Here is a 27,236-nt window from a genome sequence, read left to right on the forward strand (position 1 = left end):
ATTAATAGCTTCTTCAAAGAAATGCAAGGAGAAATGTAAGAGAAATACAAGCCTTCTACAAAGCAGTGTATAAGGGTGGGGACTGGTGAAGCCAAATGAGGAACACAAAAGTCAATTTATAGATTTGTAAATTATGTCCACAATAGGAAATTTTGAAGAAATCCAACGGGCCTTTAATAAAAGCATATTGTTTTCAAATCATCTAGAAAGTTCTAGAGAAGGGCACTTCTATGAGGAATCCTGCATGATATATAACTTGAGCATTTAGCTCCCCAGACAGGTGACTATGACCTATATGCACCCATCCTCCTTACAGAAAGTTGTGGCTTCACCCTCACCATTAAAATAGGACTCAGCACTCCATAAGAAAATAATAAGAAAATGGAGTGCCTGGGTGGCTCAGTCAGTTGAGTATCCAACTCTTGATTTCGGCTTAGGTCATAATCTCAAGGTTTGTGAGACTGGGCCCCACGTTGGTCTCTGCACTGATAGTGCAGGAGCCTGCTTGGGATTCTCTCTCTCCCTCTCTCTTCTGAACACCTGGCCCCACATAAGCATTTATCTGCTTTCTGCCACTGTAAGTGAGATTTCCCTTTTTTTACAATTTCTTATAAATGGAATCATACAGTATGTAATGGTTGGGGATAAAACTTCCTCATAAAGTTTTCGTGACTCATCGATGTTGTTGCATGTATCAGTAGTTCTTTCCTTTTTACTGTGGAGTAATATTCCACTGTATGGATATACCATAGTTTCTTTATGCATTACCTATTGATGGACATTTGGGTTTTCTCCAGTTTGGGGCTAATATGCATAAAACCAGTATGAACATTTGTGTACAATTCTTTGTTTGGATATATATTTTCTTTTCCCATGAGTAAATACCTGGAAGTGAAATTATTGTGTCATGCATTGAACATTATAAGAAACTACCAAACTGTTTTCCAAAGACGGCTGCGCCATATTACACTACCAATAGTGTATGTGTGCTCCACATCCTCTCCAACACTTACTTAGTACTGGTCGTCCTTTTAATTAGCCATTCGAGTAGGCATGCAAAGCAATCTTACTATGACTTTAATTTGTATTTTTTGTGTTAATGATACTTAGCATCTTCCATGTGCTTAGGGGTGGCATTCAAATATCTTCTTTGTAAGGTGTCTATACAAATATTTTGCCCATTTTTATTGGATTATTTAGCTTCTTATTATCCAGTTATAGAATCTATTGTATATTCTGGACAAAACTCCTGTGTGAGATATCTGTATTGTTAATGGTCTGCATCTCCATTTTTGTCAGCTCAGACTGTTAAACCAGGCTAAAAAGAGATACTGCAATTATCTGATGACCCATGTGTTCCATGTTTCCAAAGTCTCAAGGAGACTAGAGTCAACTGAGATATGCTATCTATGGAACTGTAAATCTGAGGTTGTCTTATTAAAGTTCCATTTAGTGATAGATAACTAGGCTTCATCAGATGACTGATATTCTAGCACAGTGCTTCCCAAGTTTAAATATATGGAGAGTCATCTAGAGATGTGCACAGCACATCACAGCACAGAGTCTGATTCAACAAGTCTGAAGTAGAGTTTCAACTTTTACATTATAACAAGATCCCAGATAATGCAGATGCTATTTGTCCAGAGTCCACACTTTAAGTAACAAAGCACTAGTAGAGACAGAACAGTTTCAAAAACAAAAACAAGTGAGTATTCACTCCCCAATTTATAGCTAAATGTTCTAGAACCCACCATAAAACTGCTGAGTCTGTCTTAAGTACAGAGAACAAACTGAGGGTTGCTGGCAGGCAAATGGATGGTGGGATGGGTTAAATAGGTGGTGGGCATTAAGGAGGGCACTTTTCAGGATGAGCACTGAGTGTCATATATAAGAGATGAATCACTGGGTTCTACTGAAGCCAAGACTACACTGTATGCTAACTAACTTGAATTTAAATTTAAAAAAAAGAAAAACTGTCGAGTCTGTCCTACAACATCATTATCAGCATTCTAAATACCTTAACCCATATCATGTCACAAACTGGGATTAGAAGTAGAGGAGAGCAGAAATAAATGAGGAGGGCCCATAAAATGTTCCATTCAAGTTGAACTGCCATATTAGATAAACAGTCAACTTTTCATATTTTTTCATCTACAAGCCAATATTTTCAATAAAGATAAATTGGCCCACACAGGACATAATATAAACACCACTTTTGATTCATGAGGGGGTCAAAAGGGCTCTATTCCATCAATTCACATTTAAGATTAAACACCTAAAATATTTTCTAAAGCAGGGTTATATGCTTTATCTATTTTAGTTTCTACTTTTACATTTACTCAGCAACTTATTAGACAAAAAGATTCTAGGGACTTTTAAATAAAATTTACAAATGCTTTTCTTCTTAAAACTAATACTTTAAGTCCTGGACTAGATTGGTTACTTCACATGTCTCAGTTAAAGTTCTGTTAAAGAAATTTCTCATATCAAGCAAAAAAAAAAAAAAAAAAAAAAAGAACACAACAAAGAACATAAAATGACCGGGCAAGAATGGTTTGACAACAGCTGATATCAAAAGTTTCATCTTCAATGAGCAACACTTGATAAATTTCTATTAAATTCAAACTCCAGCCTGCATGGCTCAGAAAGTCATTTATGTCTGCTATTGTTTCAACACTCAGTAAAGCAAAACTCCTGGTGTCTGTGCTTTGGAATCCACAACCAATTAACCAGACACATGGGCAACGGACAAGTAATGTATTTCTGGCTATTCATAAAAAAAGATACGGGAATTATGTTGTGTTAGCTACCCCATATTGGAATAGAGATTTTTCAGGACTAACTAAACAAAATCTTCTCAATATTAAAATGTGTAAAACCTCAAATTCATGAAAGCAGCTTAGCCACATGAATTCATTTATGAACAATAAATACCAAAGATTTTCCGGAACCCAGCCTCCAAACACTCATTTTCTGCCCTGCCAATTCTGGTGTTGCCACTGGCAGTGGAGACTGCTAATTATCTTACAAAGTCCATTCTCCTGTTCTTCTATAGTAATAGGGTTTAAGCAATCGTTGCCCAATTAACACTATATTGCCTGATCACCCTTGAAGCTCAGTATAGCCATATAATCATCATCAATTTAACATGAGCAGAAGTAAAGTGCACAACTTATGCTCCACTTAATTTATGAGAAAGGATTACTTGCCCTGGTCATCCACTCCTCCCAGTCTGGTGTACCTAAGATTGACCATATAGATGAAGACAAAACCCTAGAATATAGAGGAACCGACAAGATGAAAGAAAACCTGTGTCCTTAAGTGGCTGTGTGGGGCTGAGCTGTCCTCACCTGGACCACTCACCTCAAAACTCCTTTATGAGCTTTAAATAAACCACAGTCTTCTGTAAACCACCATGGTTTTCCACACTTCCCATGTTATAACAGCTTTGCCTGTGTGTACCCACTGCCATAGCTTTCTTTTTTTTTTTTTTTTTAATTTTTTTTTAACGTTTATTTATTTTTGAGACAGAGGGAGACAGAGCATGAACAGGCAGGGGAGGGTCAGAGAGAGGGCGACACAGAATCTGAAACAGGCTCCAGGCTCTGAGCTGTCAGCACAGAGCCCGACACGGGGCTCGAACTCAAGGACCGCGAGATCATGACCTGAGCCGAAGTCGGCCGCTTAACCGACTGAGCCACCCAGGCGCCCCCATAGCTTTCTAAAGAAGCTGTCAAAAACTGAGTCTTACTAAATTAACCTGATAAAGCAATTTCAAACTATCCTAGGGAAACTATACCAACCATCCATTAGAATTGTGTTTTCAATAATAAAAGAAGATGTATTTATGAGCAAAATTATTTTTAAAAGATTGGAGAAGTTAGCCATTTATGTCACTGTTAAATCATTATGCTTTAAATAATAAGAGAAATATATTTAAAGGCAAAACATTTTAAAAGAAATTGAAGATGGCCATTTATATCACTATCAGTCATTTTTATTTCCTGTTGTTCAAAAAAAGATGATATGTGATATGAAAGGGGGAAATTATTTGTATAAATTATTAAAGCCAACTCTCTTTCCAAAATCAAAGTGCAAACTTATTCATCCCAACCCTGCTGACACATAGCTCATGTACTGAAGAGCATATTATTGGCATATTTCATTAAGCAGGTTTTCTTAACATATTCTCCTCTTTATATGGCCCCGTGGATTAAGGGGAACAACTTTTGTTATAAAATTAACCTCCATTTGAACATTGGATTTAGCAATTATTATCTGTTCATTCATTTAACACTAGGGATCAAAGATGGGTATGGTTCTGTCACTACACTTAAGGAACTCACAGCCAGAGTAAGAGAAAAACATCTAAAAAGATTATTATGTACAGAATGAGATATGCAATGGCAGAGGAAAGCAGGTGTTTCAAAAGAAGCCAAAAGGGCATCTCATTCATTTATAAAGGTCAGGGAGCCGGTCTGTCTTCTTCCACCATTGTACCTCAGTTTCCACTCAATATATTCTGATCAAACTGAAATAAGTTTAATTTAATTTAGACATAAGCTACATCTACAGGAATTCTGTGACCTTAAATGAGATGCTCCTGTAGGTCACAGTTTCCTTGCCAGCAAAATGAAGACACTAATATTTACCTCATAAGATTGTTTTGAGAAGTAAATGAAATAAAATATATAAAGTACCTATACATAATAATTAATATATTAAGATTCCTTTCCCTTCTCTCTACATTCCAAGAATAACACCACTACTCTATTTTAGCCTTGAAGCTAGAATTATTAATGTATATTAGATTTATTAATAACTTTCCCACTTTCACTAATTTCTATAATACTTTCTCAAGGTTTTCTAATTTCAGTCTATAAATCTCCTGTGGATAATATGTTGATAGTTTATTACCTTCTATAAATAACAGTATTTCCACATAATGGATCTAAATTTGCTTCATCAAGTGTCCTTTTTTAAGGACATGGTGATTTATTGCACAATTCTGCTCACATGATCCACACTATAATTTCATCAACTAAATCCAGACACAAGGAAAATAATGTATTTTCATTGAAAAAAAGATCAGAAAATCTCAACCCACCAGCCCAAAACTGCAGCATAAATCAGTCACCCAACTCAAGCCATAGGTAGAGACAGAATAACCTGAAAGAAATCAGACCTTGTAATATGCATGTGTGAGGATCAAATATGAACTACCTAAACATGTAATCACAGAAATCAATATGAAAACTGATACAAAAATGGAGTTCTAGCCAAAGCAAAAATAAAACTGCCCTGCAGAGAGGCCTCCAGCACTAAAAAAAAATACACAGGATCCCCCTGTAAACACACACACACAAGATACATATAAATGTGTATAGAAGATAATTTCCAAGAAAGAAAAGAAGATAATTTACATCAAAGAACTCATAGAAATTATAAGATATAGAAGATATTCATGCCGTTATAAAATTCAGGTGACAAAAAATACATAATAGATGATGTATTCATGATATGGTATAATTGATGTGATATGATTTGATACAATAGGTTATGGAAGAACAACCCTTCCTCTAAAAACAACTAGAAAAACTAAATACAATACCAAAAAGAAAACCTATTTGAAGGCTCAGAGAGCCACCAAGGCAATTAGGACTTGAGAAGCCAAGGTCTCAGAAAGGTAACCCAAGTAAGCCACTTTTACCGTCAAAGCGCTTGCAAATACTTTGCATGGTGTCTGAATCTGGCAAAAGAACTACAAAAATAGAGCTTCTGAAAATTCATCAGTATAAAGAGACAAAAATCAGAACCCGGGTCTCCTAAGGCAGCCAATAATTGAGTAACCAAGTTCCTAAAGAAAGAGAAGGGAGAGAAGTCTAACACATGATGGCCTTCCACCCAAGGCATTTGTTGAATGCTTACACTGCATAGGGCAAAAACCAAGAAGCTGAACATAAAGATGCTGGAAATAAAATATGAATTTGGGGCAGTCTCAAGTGCTAAGGAAGCAAAAATAAGAATTCAAGGCCTAAAGAGTGTAAGGGCCCCAGTAAACACCTCATCTGGACTCTCAGCTGGGATCCTAAAATGGCTCTATCCCAGGGACAGGGACAAACCAACATCATAAAGCCTTAGAAGGAGCACATCCTAAACTTGTAAGAACAGTTGCTAAGTTAATGAATACTGCATCCATCCTGTCTGCCTACCAGAAAATGGTGTGAGGCTTCTTTGGAGAAAGACAGTATCATCAAGAACCTCTATAATTTTTCATATATAATACTCATTTTTAAATTGAAAATGACCAGGAATTCCTAGAAATAAAAATAGACCCACAGAGGACCCACTTAGTGGAATTATACAACACAGAGTTTAAAATAAATGTGATTAATATGTTTAAGAAAATAGATGACAATATGGAGAATATTAAAGAACTGGAATTTATGAAAAATAATTAAATGGAACTTTTAAAACTGAAAAATGCAGTAATTCAAATTAAGAACTTTGCATCTGTATTTAAAAGCAGAAGAAATTGTTTGCGAACTATATGATGGGTCAGGGTAAACCACAAAGGATAAAAAATAATAACAGACAAATGACTACAAATATATCTAAAATATAGTAAAAATCTAATTTACATGTCATTGCAGTCCCAAAGAGGGAAAAGAATGAGAACATGATAGAAATATTTGAAAAGGCAAGGGCTGAGGATTTTACAAAATAAATGAAAGACATCACCATAGATTGAAGACATATTAACAAACTTCAAAAAAGACATATATATAGAAATCCATATATAGACCCATCATAGTAAAACTGCTGAAAACCAAAAATAAAAATATTAAGTCAGACAACAACCAAATACTCTACAACATATTCTGTTGGTGAGGCTGTGGGAAAACGAGCACTCTCATATGTTGCTAACTAGAATTCAAAATGGTACAATGCTGGGGCACCTGGGTGGCTCAGTCGGTTAAAACGTCTAACTCTTGATTTCGACTCAGGTCATGATTCAATGGTCATGGGATCAAGCCCCACATTGGGCTCCATGCTGAGTGTGGAGCCTACTTAAGATTCTCTTTCTCTCCTGCCCCTCTCTCCCATTTGCATTCCCTCTCTCTCTCTCTCTCTCTCTATCAAATTAAAAAAAAAAAAAAAAAGGTACAATGCCAGTGGAGGGGAATCTGACAAAATCTGGGAGAAGTACATGTACTTTCAGGAATCTAACCCAAAGATACAGTGGACAAAATACAAAAAGACAGATACCCTGTGCTATTCGTTGCAAAAACATCTGAAAGAGCATAAAACTAGATACAAATCTGCATTAATAATGGAGCAGTTGAACAACCCGCGGTACATCCATACAATGGAGTACACTGGAGCTAAAAGTGAATGGGGAATATCTCTCATAGAATAATCACTAGGATACATTAACTGGAAAAAGAAGGGTTTGTACAATGTGTTACTGATTAAGGAATGAGAGAGGTAAAGACTATATATTTTAATTAATTTTTAAATGAAAAAGGAAACCATAAAAATATAAATGATCATCTATAGGGGGAGAAAGGAAATGGGTGGAGGGCAGAGGGATATAAGTTAGAGTCAAATATAAGGGATATAAGTTAGAGTCAAATATAACATATTTTGTAGCTTTGATTTTACAGCCATGTAATTATTTTACACAGTAATGAAACAAGGTTTGTGTAACTTTAAAACCTGCCAATGGGCAAATATGGCACAATTTGAGGGTCAGTGCAAATTATAACTACATTTGTATGAAATTATACCAAAATAAAAGTGAACATCATTCAAGGAAATGAGTAAAGCATTAAATTATTTTGAAAACTCCTAAGTAAAGGGAAAGAATCAGGCATTTATCTGCATTTCCTATATAAACTATCACTGGGTTACCATATAGTAGATAGAATTCTGACTAAAAAAATAAAAAATAATAGAAATTCACATTTTGGCAACCTCTAATTAATTATATGCTCTCTATACATTGAGCACCAATGGCTGCAAACATTACAAAGAGACCACCATACATCATGTGACTCATATTGACAGAACTTAATTCCACCAGTGGAGTATTTTTGCCCAAAGCATAAAACATAAAGCCTGAATCTGCACCCACCCATTACATTACTGGAAACATAGGAACCTTGGAACTGTTAGAGAAATCACAGGGATGCACTTAGCAAAGTACAGACTGTGTAAAACTACACACACACACACATACAAATGATCCTGTTTCTTTAACAAACAAACTGCACAAGATGAAAGAAATAAGTAAGGAAGGAGAGAGAGGCAGAGGGAGAAAGAGAGAAAAAAAAAAGACACAGGAAAACATCTATTAAAATTTTTTAGGGGCACCTGGGTGGTTCAGTCGATTAAGTGTCCGACTTCAGCTCAGGTCATGATCTCATGGTTCATGAGTTCCAGCCCCACATCAGGCTCTGCACTGACAGCTCAGAGCCTGGAGCCGGCTTTGGATTCTGTGTCTCCCTCTCTGTCTCTGCCCCTCCCCCCTCGAGTTCTGTCTCTCTCTCTCAAGAATAAATAAACATTAAAAAAAAGGAGAAAAAAAAAGAGAAAAGAAAAGGTGATCTGCAAAAAAAAAAAAGTTTCTAAAAATAGGGGTACCTTGGTGGCTCAGTCAGTTGAATGTCCAACTTAAGCTCAGGTCATGATCTCACAGTTCGTGGGTTCAAGCACCATGTTGGACTTGCTGCTGTCAGCCTATCAGCACAGAGACTGCTTCAGATCTTCTGTTATTGTATTGTAATTATGGGTTTTTTTTAATAAACCCTTAGCTGAGGATGTGGAGAAAGGAGAACTCTCATACACTGTTGATGGAAAACCAAACTGGTGCAGCCACTGTGGAAAACAGCACGGAGCTTCCTCAAAAAGTTAAAAATAGAACTACTCTACAACCCAGCAATTGCACAACTAGGTACTTACCCAAAGGATACAAAAACACAGATTCAAAGGGATGCATGCACCTCGATGTTTATAGCAGCATACAGCAAATTATGGAATTAGCCCAAATGTCCATTCACTAATAAATGGATAAAGAAGATCTGGTATACGTATACAATGGAATAGTACTCAGCCATCACAAAGAATTAAATCTTGCTATTTGCAAAAATGTGGTTGGAGCCAGACTGTATTATGCTAATAAGTCAGTCAAAGACAAATACGATATGATTTCACTCATATGTGAAATTTAAGAAATAAAACAGGTGAATATATGGGAAGGGGGGAAAAAGAGGGAAACAAGTCATGAGAGATTCTTAATAATAGAGAAAAAACTGAGGGTTGATAGAGGGAGGTAGGGGTGTGGGCTAAACAGGTGATGAGTATTAAGGAGGGCGCTTGTTATGATGAGCACTGAAATCAGAACTACACTATATGTTAACTAGCTTGAGCTTAAATAAAATCTTGGAAGAAAAAAATAAATTACTAAAAGACATCTGAAAATCCCCAAATATTTGGAAATTGAACAACACATGCCTAACAAACTGATGAGTGGAAGAAGTCTCAAAGGAAATTAGAATATGAAGTAGGTCAGAGAAAGACAAACACGTATAATTTCACTCATATGTGGAATTTAAGAAAAAACAAACAAGTAAAGGTAAAAAAATGAGAGACAAATCAAGAAACAGATTCTTAATCATAGAGAACGAAGCGATGGCTACCAGAGGGGAGGTGGTTAGGTTACCAAGGTTAGGTGACAGGGATTAAAGAGTGCACTTGCCCTGAAGAGCACAGGGTGATATATGGAAGTGTTGAATGACTATATTGTACATGTGAAACTTATATAACACTATATATAAACTAACTAGAATTATAATAAAAGCTTAAAATAAAAACAAAAACAAACAAAACAGTAAATTAAGATATATTTTAATTGATTACAATGAGAATGCAATATATCAAAATTTGTGAGATGCAGCTAAAGCAGTGCTTATACTGGGTTTCTAATGGAAACCAATTTGACAATAAATTTCATTTAAAAAAAAGAATAAGTAAATAAATAAATAAATAAATAAATAAATAAATAAATAAAGCAGTGCTTAGACATTTCTAGCATTAAATACTAATATTAAAAAGGAAGAAAAGTCTCAAACTAAATGATCCAACTTAAGGAATAAGAGAGAGAAAATTACATCCAAAACAAATCAACTATAAGGAAAGAAATTATAAAGATAAAAATCAAAAATCAATAAAGTTGAAAACATAAAGCAAATAGAAAAAAAATCAAAGACACCAAAATCTGATTCTTTGAAAACCTCAAAATAGTGATAAAGCTCTAGCTAGTTTGATCAAGAAAGAAAGAGAGGAGACATAAAATCAGTTTCAGGAATTAATGGAAGTCCATCACCACAGATACCATTAATATCAAAAGTTTAATGGAGAAAATATATGGATACATTTTTCACCAATAAATCAACTTCTTAGATAAAATGAACAAATTAAATATAATAAATATAAATTAGCCTGCAGCATTTAAGCCATCCCAGCTGATACCATATGAACCAAGACAAACTGTACCTACTGAGTTCTGCCCAAATTGAAGACTTAAGTGCAGAAGAAATAATACTGTTCTAAATTATTAAGGTTTGGGATGGTTTGTTATACAGCAACAGGAAACCAGAACAAATGCTGTACTCAAACATGAGAGAAATATTTGAGTGTAATAAAATATTTACTCAAATGAAAAAAAGCTAGCTCATAAAGCAAGTCAACAAATTTCAAAAAATTAACATCAGAGTATATCTGTAAAATTAATCTGTAAATCAATAACAAGAAATAATTAGAAAATCTCAAAATATTTGTAAATTTAGCATTATTCATCTAAATAACTCCTGCATAAGAGAAAAATTATAATGAAATTTATAAAATATATTTAACAAAATGATAATGAGAATATGACATATTAATAATATGAAATTCAGCTAATGCTGTGCTGGGTAAAATCTGTAACTTTAAATGCATCCCTTAAGGGGAAAAAGGTTAAAATTCAATTGCTTAATCAAGCTGAGAATAGAAGGAGAATGAGGAGTGCCTGGATGGCTTAGTTGGTTGAGCATCTGACTTCAGCTCAGGTCATGATCTTGCGGTCTGTGAGTTCAAGCCCTGCATTGGGCTCTGTGCTGACAGCTTAGAACCTGGAGCCTGCTTCGGATTCTGTGTCTCCCTCTCTCTCTGGCCCTCCCTGCTATGATGAATATAAGAACCTAATCAAGGACATGGAAAACATATATATAATACAGAAAATAAGCAAAGCCAAATGTTGTTTCTTTGAAAAGATTAATAAAACTGATAAATCTCTGACAAGATTACTCAAGAAAAAAATGGGAAAGTTACAAATTACTATCATCAGGAATGAAAGACACAGACTTAAAAAACTGAACACACTATTATGAACAAGTTTAAGCAAGTAAATTTGAAATTTTAAATAAAGTAATTAAATTTCTAGAAAAACACTACCAAAAGTGACATAGGAAGAAAGAAATTATCCTAACAATCTAGATCTTTAAAAGAAATTAAATCTAATAATACATTCCCACAAAGAAATCTCCAGGCCCAGATATTTTCATTGGTTAATTTTTCTTGAATATTTAAGAAAGAAATAGCAACAATTTTACAAAAACTCACCTATACCCTAGGAAAAGAGAGGTTCATTTTTTTTTTCATGTCAGCATAACCTTAATACCAAAACCTGGCAGAGTTCTAACCTAAGGAATTATAAAATAATAAATTTATGTCCTTTAAAGTCACTAAGTTTGTAGCAACTTATTACAGCAATGACAAAAATCTAACATAACCCATTAATGATAAAAACTCTTACCAAACTGGGCATAGAAATGAAATCCTTAATCTGAGAGAGAGTACCCACCAAAAACTTAAGATAATTCATATATTTAACAATGAAACGTTTAAAGCTTTCTCTCTTAGACTGGGAATGAGATAAGGATGTCTTCTAGCATTATTTCTATTCAACATTGTACAGGAGTCCCTATCCATAAGACAAAGGAAAAATATTCAAAATGGAAAGAGAAAAAACAAAACTACAATTATTCACACATAAAATGACGATATGCACACAAGAAAAGAAACCAATCTGGAGACAAACTATTAGAATTAATAATTCAAGATAAAAACACATTAACAATATACAAAGGGAGAGTCTAAGGTACTGGACATACACTGTTCTTCGATCTGGGTGTGAGTGTCTGCATTTTGTGAAAATTCACAAAGCCATTCCATTATGGCGTTGTTTTGTACTTTTATACATGTATGTTCATACTTCAGGAGAAAGATTATTGGGGAGGAAGACACATAAAGAGGCTACACTGAATAATGATTAGAAGTATGTACTCTAAATCTAGACTTCTTCCTGGTCCTGCCTCTCCTATCTATGCGTCCTTACACAAGTTACTTAATTTCTCAACCCTTCAGTATCACTATCTATAGAATGAAATAACAGTATCTATCTACTAGTTTACTGAGATGATTGAGATAATACAAATAAAGTGCTCAAAACTTCCGAATGAACACTCACTAATTAATTATTAACTATTATATCCCATAGCCAAGAGACAACCCACAGACCTAACAAACAGAAGAATTCACACTAGAACAGAAGTAGTGACTCCAAAATAAGTATAATTAAAGGCTTCAAATAAATAAATAAATAAATAGCTTCAAAGTATTTCAGAACATAAAAACAGAAATTTATGAAGGACATTTGTAAAAAAAAACAATCAATGGACTATTTAAAAGTTTTTTTTAAGTTTATTTATTTTGAGAGAGAAAGAATGCTAGCAGGAGAGGGGCAGAGAGAGGAGGAGAAAAAATCCCCACCAGGCTCCACACTGTCAGTGCAGAGCCCAACAGCAGGGCTCAATATCACAAACTGTGAGATCATGACCTGAGCCAAAGTCAGTAATAGGACACTTAACCAACTGAGCCACCCAGGCACCACAAAAGATATTTATAGGAAAGTATAATAATTGAAATAAAATTTTAGTACATATGTTAAACAGTACATTAATTGTTGGTGAAAAGAGAATAAATTAGAAGAATTGCGGCCCCTGGGTGCTTCAGTCAGTCAAGCATCTGACCTCAGCTCAGGTCATGATCTCATGTTCATGAGTTTGAGCCCCACATCTGGATCTCTGTTGCCAGCACAGAGCCCATTTCGGATCCTCTGTCTCCCCCTCTCTCTCTGCTCCTCACGCATGCTTTTCCTCTCTTGCTCTCTCTCACTCTCTCAAAAATAAATAAGCATTAAAAAATAATAATAACGTTTAAAACATAAGTTAGAAGGATAGTCTGAAGAAAAACTCTAAATGAAACAAGAAAGATAATAAATTTAAACAATAAACGAAAGCCATGGAAGCTAGATTTAGATGCTCCATATTATATCTAATCAGAATTCCAGATGGAGACACTAGAGAGAATAGGGAACAGGTAATGGCTATTCTCATTATACCGAGATTTTTCAAGAGCAGAAGAAAGATTTGATTTCTTAAATGAAGAGACATACTGGGTCCCAAGCAGTACAAACAAAGGTAAATTCATGCCAAAATATCATTTGAAACTGCAGAACATCAGTAGTAAAAGAAAGCCATAAAAGCTCCCAAGGAAAAAGATTTCCTAGAATAGAAAGATAATCACACTGACATAAATTCTAATCAGCCACAATAGATGCTGTGGCATGCCGGAAGCGGCCTGCACCAGCTCAAAAAGCTGGTTGTCATATTTCCAGGAATCCTGTCAGACACTCACTATGGCAGTAGCTTGACATCACCACAGTGGGAATATTTATACCATAGAAATTGACAAATGCTACAAATCAGGGTTCTTTCCTCACCATCCAGAAAATATTTACCAAAACATTACTGAATAATCCCAGAGATGATAAAAATCTCCAAAATATTGATGGAATATAGATCCTAATATCTTATATTATGTCACCCCATCATTTGAGACAGAGGGGAAAAGAAAATATTTCCAACCTGAAACTAAAAATATCTTTAATCCACAGACCTGTGCCAAAAGAAATACTACAAGCTATACTTGGGTAGGAAAAAAATAAACCCAGAGCTAAGGAAAAAACAAATTAGTACCCTGTGTCCTTAAATGCAAACAAGTATTAACTATAAAGGGGTATAAATAATTAAATTTATGTTTAAAAAGAATGTGGAATTGGGGTACCTGAGTGCTCAGTCAGTTGAATGTCTGACTCTTGATTTTGGCTCAGGTCATGATCTGACGGTTCGTGAGATGGAGACCCCAGTCGGGCTCTCTGCTGACAGTGTGAAGCCTGCTTGGGATTCTCTCTCTCTCCCTCTGTCTCTACCTCTCCCCCACTTGTGTGTGTGTGTGTGTGTGTGTGTGTGTGTGTCCCTCCCTCTCTCTCTCTCTCTCAAAAATAAATAAACTTAAAAAAAAAATACAGTGTGGAATCAAAGTAGTGCTCATCAACAACATGGAAGAAAACAGTAACAGTAGTCAAGGAGATGTTGGAGCAATGTTTATTTTTTTAATCTTTTTTTTAATGTTTATTTTTTAGACAGAGAAAGAGTGAGCAGGGAAGGGGCTGAAAGGGGGAGGGAGAGAGGGAGGGAGAGAGGAAGAGAGGGAAAGAAAGAATCCCAAGCAGGCTCCTCGCTGACTGGGGCTCAATCTCACAAACCATGAGATCATGACCTGAGCCAAAATCAAGAGTTGGGTGTCCAACCAACTGAGCCACCCAGGCGCCCCATGGAGAGATGTTTAATAGACTAAAACTTTTGTGTTATTAAGGAAGAAGATAACGCAACTGATTAATTTTTAGACTTTGTTATAAAAACATAGTTTAGTTTGTTTGAGGATGCATTGGAGATAGCCTGACACATATTAAGCGCATGCTTAATATATATTTGCGGCATCTACCACCAAAGGAATTAAATCTTTCTTATTTTCCTTGAGTTGGAAAATAGCACTGCAGAAAAAAAAAATGAAGAATTAAATACACCATAGTCTGTACAAGTACAAAACAACATTAAGACTTGCTACTCATTATAGTCAAGAGAGATATGGACCTAACATTTAACATCACAACCATCTGGGCATGAAGTTATGATAACATGCAATCTTGGTCATCTGTATTCAGTTTCAACTTGTTCTATTCCTCTGCCTCGTCTATGTCTCTAAGCTAAGATGGACTGCAAGAGCCTACTACTCCTTTAGACCTCTCAAAACAAAATAGTTCTCAGAATATCATTGATCTGTTTTTTTTTCTTTATCAAATATATTTTAAGTAATTCTATACAGGGTGAGAATTTTTGGCATTGCTTATCAATTCCCATTCAAGATGTACAGAAATATAATTGTCTCTGTGCCAGACTCTGATAACATGAATTCCCCTGGTCAATTATTCTTTCCTGGAATTATACATTTAGTAATGCTAAGATTGAAACAGGATCTAGAGATAAAAACACTTGGGGAGTAGGATACAAAGGGAGAAATTGCTTTCAAGTGGATTTGATTAATTCCCTTATAAATCATTTTTGTTTTTTTTTTTAACTTTCACACAGAAGATAAATTTGCTACAAGATATACCATCACCAAGAAAGAAATGCAGGGTAATAGACAACATCGGCCTACAGTCACTCTGAATTCTGATTTCCTCTTATGAATTTTCTCATCTCCTTTATAATGCCTTTAAAGTATACTTAATAATATTAAATATAAATAGACTGAAAAGTTCTCACTGAAGGCATCAGCTACTACACTGTCCTTGCCCTATCCAGCAGTTCCTTACGACCAGGGTGACCCAGTTTGCCTGGGAATACTCCCAACATACGACTCTTGTCTGGCATAAGTATTAATAATGCCTTGTTGCACACGCAGAGGTGTCCTCATTTAGACAATAAATTTTATGGTCACCCTCCTTATGAGCACACAGTTATGACTCTCCCAGATGAAGTGTAGAGGGAAGTAGATGAATATTACTGAGTGCTCACTTTGATTAAGTAAGGTAGTCACCGGGTTAGGCTGTGTAAGTTATTTCAGTAACATCTCAGTACTACCGTAGGAGGTGAGTAATATTTATTACTAACATAGAGATGAGGAAAGTACTGTTCACAGGGTATGAAGTGGCCACAAAGCTATATATCTGATGAGTGGCTAAGTAAGGATCAGAATCCAGGTCCAAAGTTAAACCAGTGCTCTTCCTCCTGCACCATCTTCCCAATGAAAGGAAAATGGATCAGAATGTCAGTATCTACCCCTGTGAGATTTGGAAAATCTGTCAGTGCTCCTTACCAGAAGTCAAAGGCAGCAGGCATTCATTGGAATGCAGTTCTGGGTGGCCATCTGTGGGAGACAGAGTGCAAAGATGCCCACAACCAATCTCTCTTGTCCCACACCACACCTCTTATGCAGCAGGTGGAGTCCGTTGCCCCTCCCTTAAATCTGGGATGGTCCTGTGACTGGCTTTGATCAATACAATGCAGTAAACTTGAAACTGCCAGGTCCAAGCCTAGGTCTTAAGCTTGGAAGCTTCCCTTTTGCTTTCTTGCTACCTTGAGTGACCACATAAAGAACTCCAAGCTATCCTAATGGAAAAAGAAAGCACATGAAGAGAAAGGTCAGGTGGAGGAAAACCAAAGCAACCCAGCTGACAGGCACCCCCAAGGCTCCCAACATGTGAGTGAGGCCATCTTGGACTTACAGCCTCTCCCAGCCCCAGATGAACATAGCTGCTTAAGTGAGCTTGGCCATCTCTGCGGAGTCCTGTCAGGATTTTCTGACCCATAGAATTGTAAGCAATCAATGAGCATTGCTTTAAGATCCTGAGATTTGAGGAGGTTTTTGATGCATCAATAGATACCTGATAAACACTCTCTTTCCCCACCTCTTTATCTCTATCACTCAACCACACACCAGATCTCATCTTTCTGGGTCTTTTAGAAAGCCAGGAAATGACGCCCAGGTAGGAAAGGGCTGACCTGGAAACAAAATGGACCAGTAGACTTACCTCCTGTCAACATTTCCCAAGCCAACGCTGACCCACTTCCACTTTGTTTTTGCCTCAGAAAAAATTCTAAGAATTTCCCCCATTTCTGCTTTATTTTTCCGCATCTCTACCTCATAATTTTAAGACGACTATCATATCCAGTTTTGTTCTTTCCTCAAGGAACCTAAAATCACAATTTTTATATGGCTATTTTTTAGCCTGAGGAAGATCTGTAAATATGTGTATATTTATGTGTGCATGTACTGGTTTTCATTTATATTTCTTAGGTCTCAACTAAGTCAAAATTACATTTAATTCTATACACGGTTGAATCATACAAGATAAATGTCTGATCTCTTTATTTATCTCTCAGTGCCAAGTAATAATGTACCAATTTCCAACAAGAAGCCCCTTTATTTCTCTATAAAAAAATTCTTTAATCCAATTTGATTCATTCAGTAGTCACAATATGAATATGGTACATTGACCTGAAGAGCTTATTCAGTATTTTTAAGAGATCTCAACTGTTACCAATGGCAACGAGAGAATAAGCTTGACATCTCAGACTATAAAAACCTTAGAGTCCATCTATAAGATGAGCCCAGCAGAGAACTGGGAGGTTTATGACATTTTAATCATTGATAATTTTGGTTGTTGCTGATGAGAAGACTTTTTAATGTGAGGAACTTGGAAAGGGTTCCAAGGACAGTTGCCAAGGTAATTAAAACAGCCTTGTAAATTGGTTTGAAGAATATGCCAGGCTATCAAAATGACCATAAGCCTATCTGACCCTCCTCCCCACCCTGGCCACCCCATCTATTCATCAGATGTTCTCAGCCTTAATTGAAATTGACAACACAATGATGACAAAAATGTGCCATGGCTCATGCAGCACACACTACTTCATAATCCCATAGAGAATGTGACACTAAATAATGAGATAGATCATTTATACCCTGCCAACTCCTGAAAGTTTTAGGTAGCTTATGTTAAAAATGCAGTAAGAATAATGCACAAAATTAATATAAGGCAAAGCCAGCCCTGAGTATTTTAAAATTTATAAGAGATGAAGTAAAAAGAGTAGAAATTAACCCCCCCAAAATGCTAAATGATGAAACACAGGACATATGGATATAACTATAGCCTTGACTACATAGAATGGAAGAGAGGTGGTGGAAGGAGAAGCGAAAATACACTCATAGTGAGATGTCATGGGGAGATGGAAGGAAGACAAAGTAGAGGCAGAGTACCAAAATACTCTTGGTTCCAGTCTCCATAAAGTGCACTGTTGTAAAACTTTCAAGTGTCTCATTTAATCTTCACAGGAGTTGATGAAAAAATGGAGACCCAGAACCCTAGTGACTTATCAAAGGCTCACAACCAGAAAGTGATGAAACAATTATGTCCAAATTAAAGCTGTATGACTCCAAAGCCAACACTCCTTCGGCCCAAACATTCTCAGTCAACAAGGAATTCATTCAAGGGCACAAAGCAATACGATAAATAGTTTCATGCAAAGCAATTCTTTCACCCATGCAAAGGTGTTCCTTATGGGTCTATTTTCAGAGGACAAGTATGCTTCAGTGGTAAGACATTTGTATACAGTTGTTAAGGGCACAGGATACAGAGTAAGCAAAGAAAATTTGAATCCCAGTAGCATCACTTCCTAGCTGTGTGACCTTTATCAATTTACTACACCTCTTGTAGCTTTAGTTTCCCTGTCAGAAAAGTGGGGACCATTATGCCTCATTGACTGAATGGTGAAGGGATGACCTAAAATAACGCGATGCTAAGTGTTTGGCAGAGAGTTCTGAACACAGTAGAACATAATAAATGTAGACTATAATAATCTCTCTCTTCTCATCCTTATAACTATGGTTATTAAGATGGCCATGATTTTACTGAAGTATTTATGGGTAAAATGACATGCACTCTGGGATTTACTTCAAAACACTTTAGCTTACTTAAATAGGGGAGTGAGGGGAGTATTATATGATAATAGAGAAAACAAGACCAACAGATGTTTGTGACTATTGAAATTAGATGGAACTGGTACATTGGGTTCATTATACTATTCTCTCTACTTTTGTGTGTATTTGAAATTTCTCACAGTAAAAAGCTTTGAAAAATGTTCATGGTTAGTACCCAAAGAACACCTATGTGGTTGAAAATTGCCAGGACTAAAGGCTAAGAAGATACGACTGAATTCTAGAGAAGACTGGCCTTTTCTCAGAAGGCCTCGTGGATCTGCTCCGGACCTGGATTGAGGACACTCTTATTAAACCCAAGCTGTGCAGCATGAAATTGGAAAGGGATGACCTTGTCCTTCAAAAGTTTAAGGACAAAATTTACCAATCTCCAGAGCTAAAGCTGATCATTTTCCCAACACCATCACCTTGGTTTACCTTCCTCCCATTTGCATCCATTGGTATTATCCAGCACTTTTATCCTTTCTGTTCGTACTATGGACTCCTCCCCGCAATAGGAACAGCTTCCCTGTTCCTTTAAACTTCCTTCTACCTGCCTGGGATTATAGCAAAAGTCTCTAAAGCTGGCCTTCTCCAAAAGTCCTGCAAATGATTTTTTCTCCATGGCTTTGAATGGCCCGATTTGCAACGCATTTCCTGAGTTAAATAAAATAGCATTTTTTAAGGCCTAGGTGCTTTTAAGAAGGAAAACACATTGTTATCCATCTGTATAAATTAATTATAAATTAAGTAGCATGAGATTCCAGAGTGTGGGGATTGTGGGAAGGAGAACATATTCAGAAAGAGGAGGTCATACTGAGAGACAAATTTCACAATTTAGTTCTACTATGTTTCCCAAAGAACTGTCTTATGTCTATATCCTGTAGTCCTGCTCCTTACCAAGACTTACCTGTGCACTGTCACAGGTAGCCACTTTCTGTTTTCTAAGCTAGAGAATAATGACCAACTTATGCTTGGTAAGGTAGAAACGACTAATACAGTATACATGACAAGATGGGAACCTCCTAGGGAGACATTCAGTCCATGTAGAAAAAACATGGACCTTAGAATCACAGTGCCTTAAGAGGGGCGCCTGGGTGGCTCAGTCAGTAATGATCAGGTGATGATCTCACGGTCTGTGAGTTTGAGCCCAGCATCGGGCTCTGTGCTGACAAGCTCGGAGCCTGGAGCCTGCTTCGGATTCTGTGTCTCCCTCTCTCTGCCCCTCCCCCATTTACACCTCTGTCTCTCTCTCTCTCTCTTTCTCTCTCTCTCTCTCTCTTTCAAAAATAAATAAAAGTTAAAAAAAAAAATTGGGGCACCTGGGTGGCTCAGTCGGTTGAGCGTCTGACTTCGGCTCAGGTCATGATCTCATGGTCCGGGTTCGAGGCCCACGTTGGGCTCTGTGCTGACGGCTTGGTGCCTGCTTCGGATTCTGTGTCTCCCTCTCTCTCTGCCCCTCCCCCACTCATGCTATGTCTCTCTCTCTGTCAAAAATAAATAAACATTAAAAAAATTTTTTTAAGTTAAAAAAATTTTTAAAAAAAAGAAGCACAGTGTCTAAGAAAAGTAAAAAACAACTGGTCCTCTATTTCATTCATCAGTGCCATAAGATAAAATTTTAGGGGCGCCTGGGTGGCTCAGTCGGTTAAGTGTCTGACTCTTGATTTCAGTTCAGGTCATGATCTCACAGTTTGTGGGTTCAAGCCCCACACTGGGCTCTGTCCTGACAGTGCAGAGCTTTCTTAGGATTCTCTCTCTCTCCCTCCCCCACTCACTTGTGCTCTCTCTCTCTCAAATAAAATAAAAAAGTAAAATGCTAGACTTGTATTTATGCTATTAAAAATCATCTGTGCATTTGTTTTCTGAAATTGATTGCACTATGAAGGTACAACCAACCCTTGACCAGCTAACTTTACCTCTTCTTTTAACAATATCAATGTTTCACTATATAGCCACATGGAATTCATCTTAACAAAGTAGAATTTAACATATCAGTTCCATTTAGCATTTTCTCACAAGTATGAATAGTGACAGCACCAGTATTTCTAGAACCTTTGTAGTGAATTGCAGCCAATAGAATAGTCTCATTGTTTTGGTTTCACCAAATTCTGCAATTTACTCAGTTGTTCTCTCTGGCCCTTTGCATAAGTAGATTGAAGATATTTGTCTCCACTTAAATTCTTTTGTGAAACTTGAAATTACTTTCAGTATTAGTGGTATTTTTCTTTGAGAAATCAGCAGCTAAATAACAAAGAAAAAATTTAGCTAAACATCATCTTACAGATTTCACCCAAAAAAAGGGGGGTTATTTATTTATTACCAATCCAACCTACCCATTCTCTATCTCTTTTTTAGACAGAAGCCATAAAAGGTCAAGTGAAAGCATTGTATTAAGAAACAATGGAGCTCAGACTTAAAGCACACATGGCCAAAGGTGCTGCAAACCAGGGATTGGGAGATTAGAGGCAGTGAATAATAATTCTTCAGGTCTTGCAAGAAAAAATGGCATCCAACAAACCAAAAAGCAGACTCAACTATGGAAAACAAACTGATGGTTACCAGAGGAGAGGTGGATCCCGGCGGGGGGGAGATGGGTGAAAGAGGTGAAGGGGATTAAAGAGTACACTTACCTTGATGAGCACTGAGTAATATATGGAATTGCTGAATCACTATAGTGTACACCCAAAACAAATAAGATACTGTATGTTAACTAAATGGAAATTAAAATAATTTTTAATGGCATCCAATTAAAATATATTGCAAAAAGTGGGAGAGAAAAATAGTGGAAAGAGTAATAAAGTGGATAAGACAGAGCCTGAAGAATTTTGGTGGAAAAAGTACTGTATGGATGCCTAATGACTGGGAAAGTGGAGTATTTCCTGAAGCGGAAGGGATTTACTGACAATGCTGAAAATACTTGGGAACCTGAAGAAAATTTAGATTGTCCAGAGTTAATTGAAGCATTTCTTAATTCTCAAAAAGGAGATACAAAAAGAAAACCTTTATCTGACAGTGAATCTAACGACAGCAAATCAAAGAAAAGAGATGCCACTGATAATCCAAGGCTTTACCGGAGGTGTTGACCTAAACAAAAAATTAGTGCCGTAGACAGCAGTGGTGAATTAATGTTTGTCATAACATGGCAATATTGAGATGAGGCACAGCTGGCCAAAGAGGCAAATATGATGTATCCTTGAATTGTAAATGCTTTTTATGAACTGAGACTAACTCAGCATCTATTTAAATTCCAGTTAGTTAACATACAGTATAATATTAGTTTCAGGGATAGAATTGAGTGATTCATCACTTACATACAACACCCAGTGCTCATCTCAACAAGTGCCCTCCTTAATGCCCATCACCTATTTAACCTATTCCCCCACCCACCTCCCCTCCAGTAACCATCAGTTTGTTGTCTATAGTTAAAAGTCTGCCTCATGGTTTGCTTCTCTCTTTTTTTCCCTTATGTTTATCTGCTTTGTTTCTCAAATTCCACACATGAGTGAAATCATATGGTGTTTGTCTTTCTCTGAATGGCTTATTTTGCTTAGCATAATACTCTCTAGCTCCATCCATGTCATTGCAAATGCCAAGTTTTGGTTCTTTTTGATGACTGAGAAATATTCCATTATGAATATATTATATATATATATATATATATATACACACACACACACACACACACACACACGAGTATATATGCACACATACACACATATTATATATATATATACTCGTGTGTGTGTATATATATATGTGTGTGTGTATATATATATATATATATATATATATATATATTCCATTGTGTGGTATATATACAACATCTTTATCCATTCATCAGTCAATGGACATTTGGGTTCTTTCTTTAAATTGGCTATTGTTGATAATACTGCCATAAACACTGGGATGCATGTGTTCCTTCCAATTACTATTTTTGTATCCTTTGGATAAATACCTAGTAATGCAATTGTTGGATTGTAGAATAGTTCTATTTTTAACTTTTTGAGAAATCTCCATACTGTTTTCCAGAGTGGCTACACCAGTTTGTATTCCCACCAACAACATAGAGCATTCCCCTTTCCCACATACTCACCAACACCTGTTGTTTCTTGAGTTATTGATATTTGACACTCTGACAGGTGTGAGGTGGTATCTCACTGTAGTTTTGATTTGTATTTCCCTGATGATGAGTAATGCGGAGCATCTTTTCATGTGTCCGTTGGCCACCTGTGTCTTCTTTGGAAAAATGTCTATTCGTGTCTTCTGCCCATATTTTAAGTGGATTATTTGTTTTTTGAGTGTCAAGTTTGATAAGTTCTTTATAGACTTTGGATAATAACCCCTTAACAGATATGTCATTTGCTAATATCTTCTCCCATTCCAAAGGTTGTCTTTTAGATTTGTTGAATGTCTGGGACACAAGAGGGGACATTTTTTAAAATATAATTTATGGTCAAATTGGCTTCCATACAACACCCAGTGCTCATTCCAACAAGTGCCCTCCTCAGTGCCCATCACCCACTTTCCCCTCTCCCCCACTCCCCCCCCCCCATCAACCCTCAGTTTGTTCTCTGTATTCAAGAGTAACAGGGGAAATTATTCACTCTTCTGGGAGTGCTTCCCTGAGAGCAGCAAGCATGGAGGCCCCTCACTGAGGACAAAGTAACTGGCTGGTGCCAGTTGAATGTTTGTGTCCCATACATTTTTCAGATCACTATTTTCATGCTGTCTGCCTCTGGGTTGCTTGCCTGTCTGGAGGAGTGCAGTGCAATTTGGGTTCTATCCCAGCCAAGCCTGCTGAATTTTAAAACTCTAAATTTCAGAGACATGCTGTGGCTGGGGTCTGTGCTGATCTCCTGGGGAAGGGTCTCACTGTGCAGGGACTGATGCAGGTTTGACCGAGAAGGGCAGTGGCACCAAAATGCAGGGGTGTGGGATTTGCAGCAAAGCAGGCTAAACAGTCAGTGTCTCAGCACCCCAGCAGGTGTCTCTGGGCCCATGCTGAGGGACGGTGGGGGGAGGGGGGGGCACGGTGGGAGTGGCACCCTCTGGCTCTGTTGTCCCCAGAGAAGGGTCTCTACAAAAGCCACCTCTCACAGATGTACTCTAAGAAGAGTGACAGTCTCTCCCCATGTGCCTTAGGAAACCCTCAGATGGCGCCATCTGCCGTGGCATTGCTTGCCTGCCTTCTCTCCAGGAAAAGGATAGCACCCTCAGGGCTCTATCCCAGCCAAGCCCTCGGACCCCTAAAACTCCAGTCTTAGGAGCCCCACTGGTTGCAAAAACTCAAAGATCAGCCCCTCTCATTCTTTCAGACAATGGTTTTGGGGAAGCGTTCTCCTTGTGTGTATCCACTCCACTCTCTCTTGTCTTTCTCTGTGACCGGGGTCCCCTCCCCTCTGCAGCACCTGCAATCTGTTTCTCCCCTAAACCACATCTTTCCATATCCTACATTCCTGTATGTAGATTCTTCTCTCCCTCTAGTTGTGCAGTTTGTTCTTTCAATCCTCAGATTGATTTCTTGGGTATGCAGAATGATTTGATATTTGCCTAGCTGTGTTTGAAAGACAAGGCAAGCCTAGAGTTAGTCCTCCTACTACACCACCATCTTATCTCTCTGTCTAGCACTGGTTACTTTGAATAAATACTGTCTGCGTTTTTTTTATCAGAAAAGAATATTTGAGATCATGTGTTATTTTGACCATTATATTATCACTTGAGGCCATATATTATTTCCTTTGCATTAGAGAACAGCTTTTCTAAATGTTGGTGGAAATCCCCATAGTTATTACTCAATCAGAATTTGTATTTAACTCCTATATGCCTAAGGACCATTCTGGATTTTTTGTTATTTGGGGTTTTTTCGTGTGTATATATAACACATATATAAATGGTTTTCTTTTCCTTTTCTTTCTCTTTCTCTTTCTTTCTTTCTTTCTTTTTCTTTCTTTCTTTCCTTCCTTCAACATTCACCAAAACAAAACAGAATTTCATAACCATGGATAAGCCCATGTTTCTTGGATGCCATCATTTTGAGCAACCTAAGAAATAAGTCACTTCAAGTTAAATTGAAATTTTTCCTAAAGCCCTAAACTTTCAAATTAAATAGATAATTTTATAACTAATTGGATAATTTAAATATAAAGTAAATGATTTAAATTGGACAATTAGGCTCTTTCCATAATGTGGCTATTGTTGAAAGTGTTGCTATAAACATTGGGGTACAAGTGCCCCTATGCATCAGCACTCCTATATCCCTTGGGTGGTTTATATACACAATGGAATACTACATGGCATTGAGAAAGAATGAAATATGGCCTTTTGTAGCAACGTGGATGGAACTGGAGAGTGTCATGCTAAGTGAAATAAGTCATACAGAGAAAGACAGATACCATATGTGTTCAGTCTTATGTGGATCCTGAGAAACTTAACAGAAGACCATGGGGGAGGGGAAGGGAAAAAAAAAAACGGTTAGAGAGGGAGAGAGCCAAAACATAAGAGACTCTTAAAAACTGAGAACAGGGGCGCCTGCGTGGCTCAGTTGGTTGAGCGTCCGACTTCAGCTCGGGTCATGATCTCACAGCTGGTGAGTTCGAGCCCCACGTCGGGCTCTGTGCTGACAGCTCAGAGCCTGGAGCCTGCTTTCGATTCTGTGCCTCCCTCTCTGTCTCTCTGCTTCTCCCCCATTCATGCTCTCTCTCTCTCTCTCTCAAAAATAAATAAACATTAAAAAAAAAAAAGAAAAAAAAAACTGAGAACAAACTGAGGGTTGATGGGGGGTGGGAGGGAGGGGAGGGCGGGTGATGGGTATTGAGGAGGGCACCTGTTGGGACGAGCACTGGGTGTTGTATGGAAACCAATTTGACAATAAATTTCATATTTAAAAAAATAAATTGGACAATTTGAAAGCAGCCATATCAGAATCCATATCCATATTTTATTTGCAAAAGCCCTGAAAGACTAACAACAACCTCCCCACCCAAATGAGGAAACTAGAGAAGTCCTGGTGTGTTGTAATTAGGTAAGCAAAGTTAGGTAAATGGACTTTTGTATTATTTTATTATTTCATTTTATTTTATTTTTAGTTAAATGGACATTTTTGAGATTCCTCCTGGTGAACCATTACTTTACACGTTGAAATGCCTAAAAGAGATTGACTAAATGTGTCTAAATGCAACTAAATGGGACTAAAAGGTCATGATTCAAGGAATGCCTAAAACTTCATTCTTGGAAACCTAATGATAATCAGATGGTTAAAGATGTCAGCAATTTAGGACCTGCTGCAATAAATGGGTGAACAGGCTTCTGTAATCTTAATCCTTGACCTGCATGTGTTTTCTTTATCCCAACTCCTTTTTTACATGTAGGCTCAATCTTCTCAGTATTTGGGTTACTGAGTTCTGCTTCCTAGCAGAAGCTAGGAAAAAAACAATAACTTTGTAGTAATCAGAATGTTATCCAACTGCATATTACTTACTTTAGTGTACACAGTACTCAATAAACAGTTTTATTTTCAAAAAGAAAAAGAAAAAAGAAACAATGTTTTCTTCCCTACAAACTCTAGATAAATTATTAGTCCTTCTCTTTTTTCCTCACAGATAGAACTGAAGCCCAGAGATATTCATATCTATTCCCTTACTCTGAAATTACCTACGTAACTTGCTTGTGATTGAAAGCTTTCCAAAAACCATTTGGGTCTCCGTGCATCACTCTAGTGACCACATGTTAATTCTAGTAACTAGACTGCAGCCAACACACGTCACACATGTGTTTCCCCTGCCGCCAGTCTTTCACGCCCACACCTTATTACTAAAGCAATTTAAAGACCTGTATTCTGAAACGATAAAACAATTCTTTTCATGTTATTTTTCGCTTCTAGATTTCTCACTTCAGTTGAATGGGACATGCTTACACCACTAACCAGACTGATGACCCACCTTGTGCTGCCCCATCTGTGTATGTGTAGACTCTCTTGGTCCACTGAACAGCCTTTGGCTGCAGTTGTTCACTGACCTGTCTATTGCCCCTTTCAGATCAGGAGTTTCTTTAAGGCAAGAATCATCTCTCGTATGCCTCTAAGTCCCTAATCATCTGGCACAATGCCTGGCACACAGGAAATGCTCAAAAGTTAGTGTTGAATGAACACGTGACACATACAATATACTGTCCTATGAGTAAAACCATGTCTGATACACAGAGGAAATTTCATATCAACTTTGACATGCTTTTTTTTTTCTCTTTTTCTTCTC

General features: G+C 37.1%; 1 pseudogene; it reads left to right on the forward strand.

Moving 5' to 3' along the window:
* Positions 1-21,723: 21,723 nt before the first annotated feature.
* On the forward strand, positions 21,724-26,999 carry LOC102962614 (annotated as a pseudogene).
* The last annotated feature ends 237 nt before the right edge of the window (positions 27,000-27,236 follow it).

This window comes from Panthera tigris, chromosome C2 (assembly GCF_018350195.1).
Source record: "Panthera tigris isolate Pti1 chromosome C2, P.tigris_Pti1_mat1.1, whole genome shotgun sequence".
NCBI classification, from domain to species: Eukaryota; Metazoa; Chordata; class Mammalia; order Carnivora; family Felidae; genus Panthera; species Panthera tigris.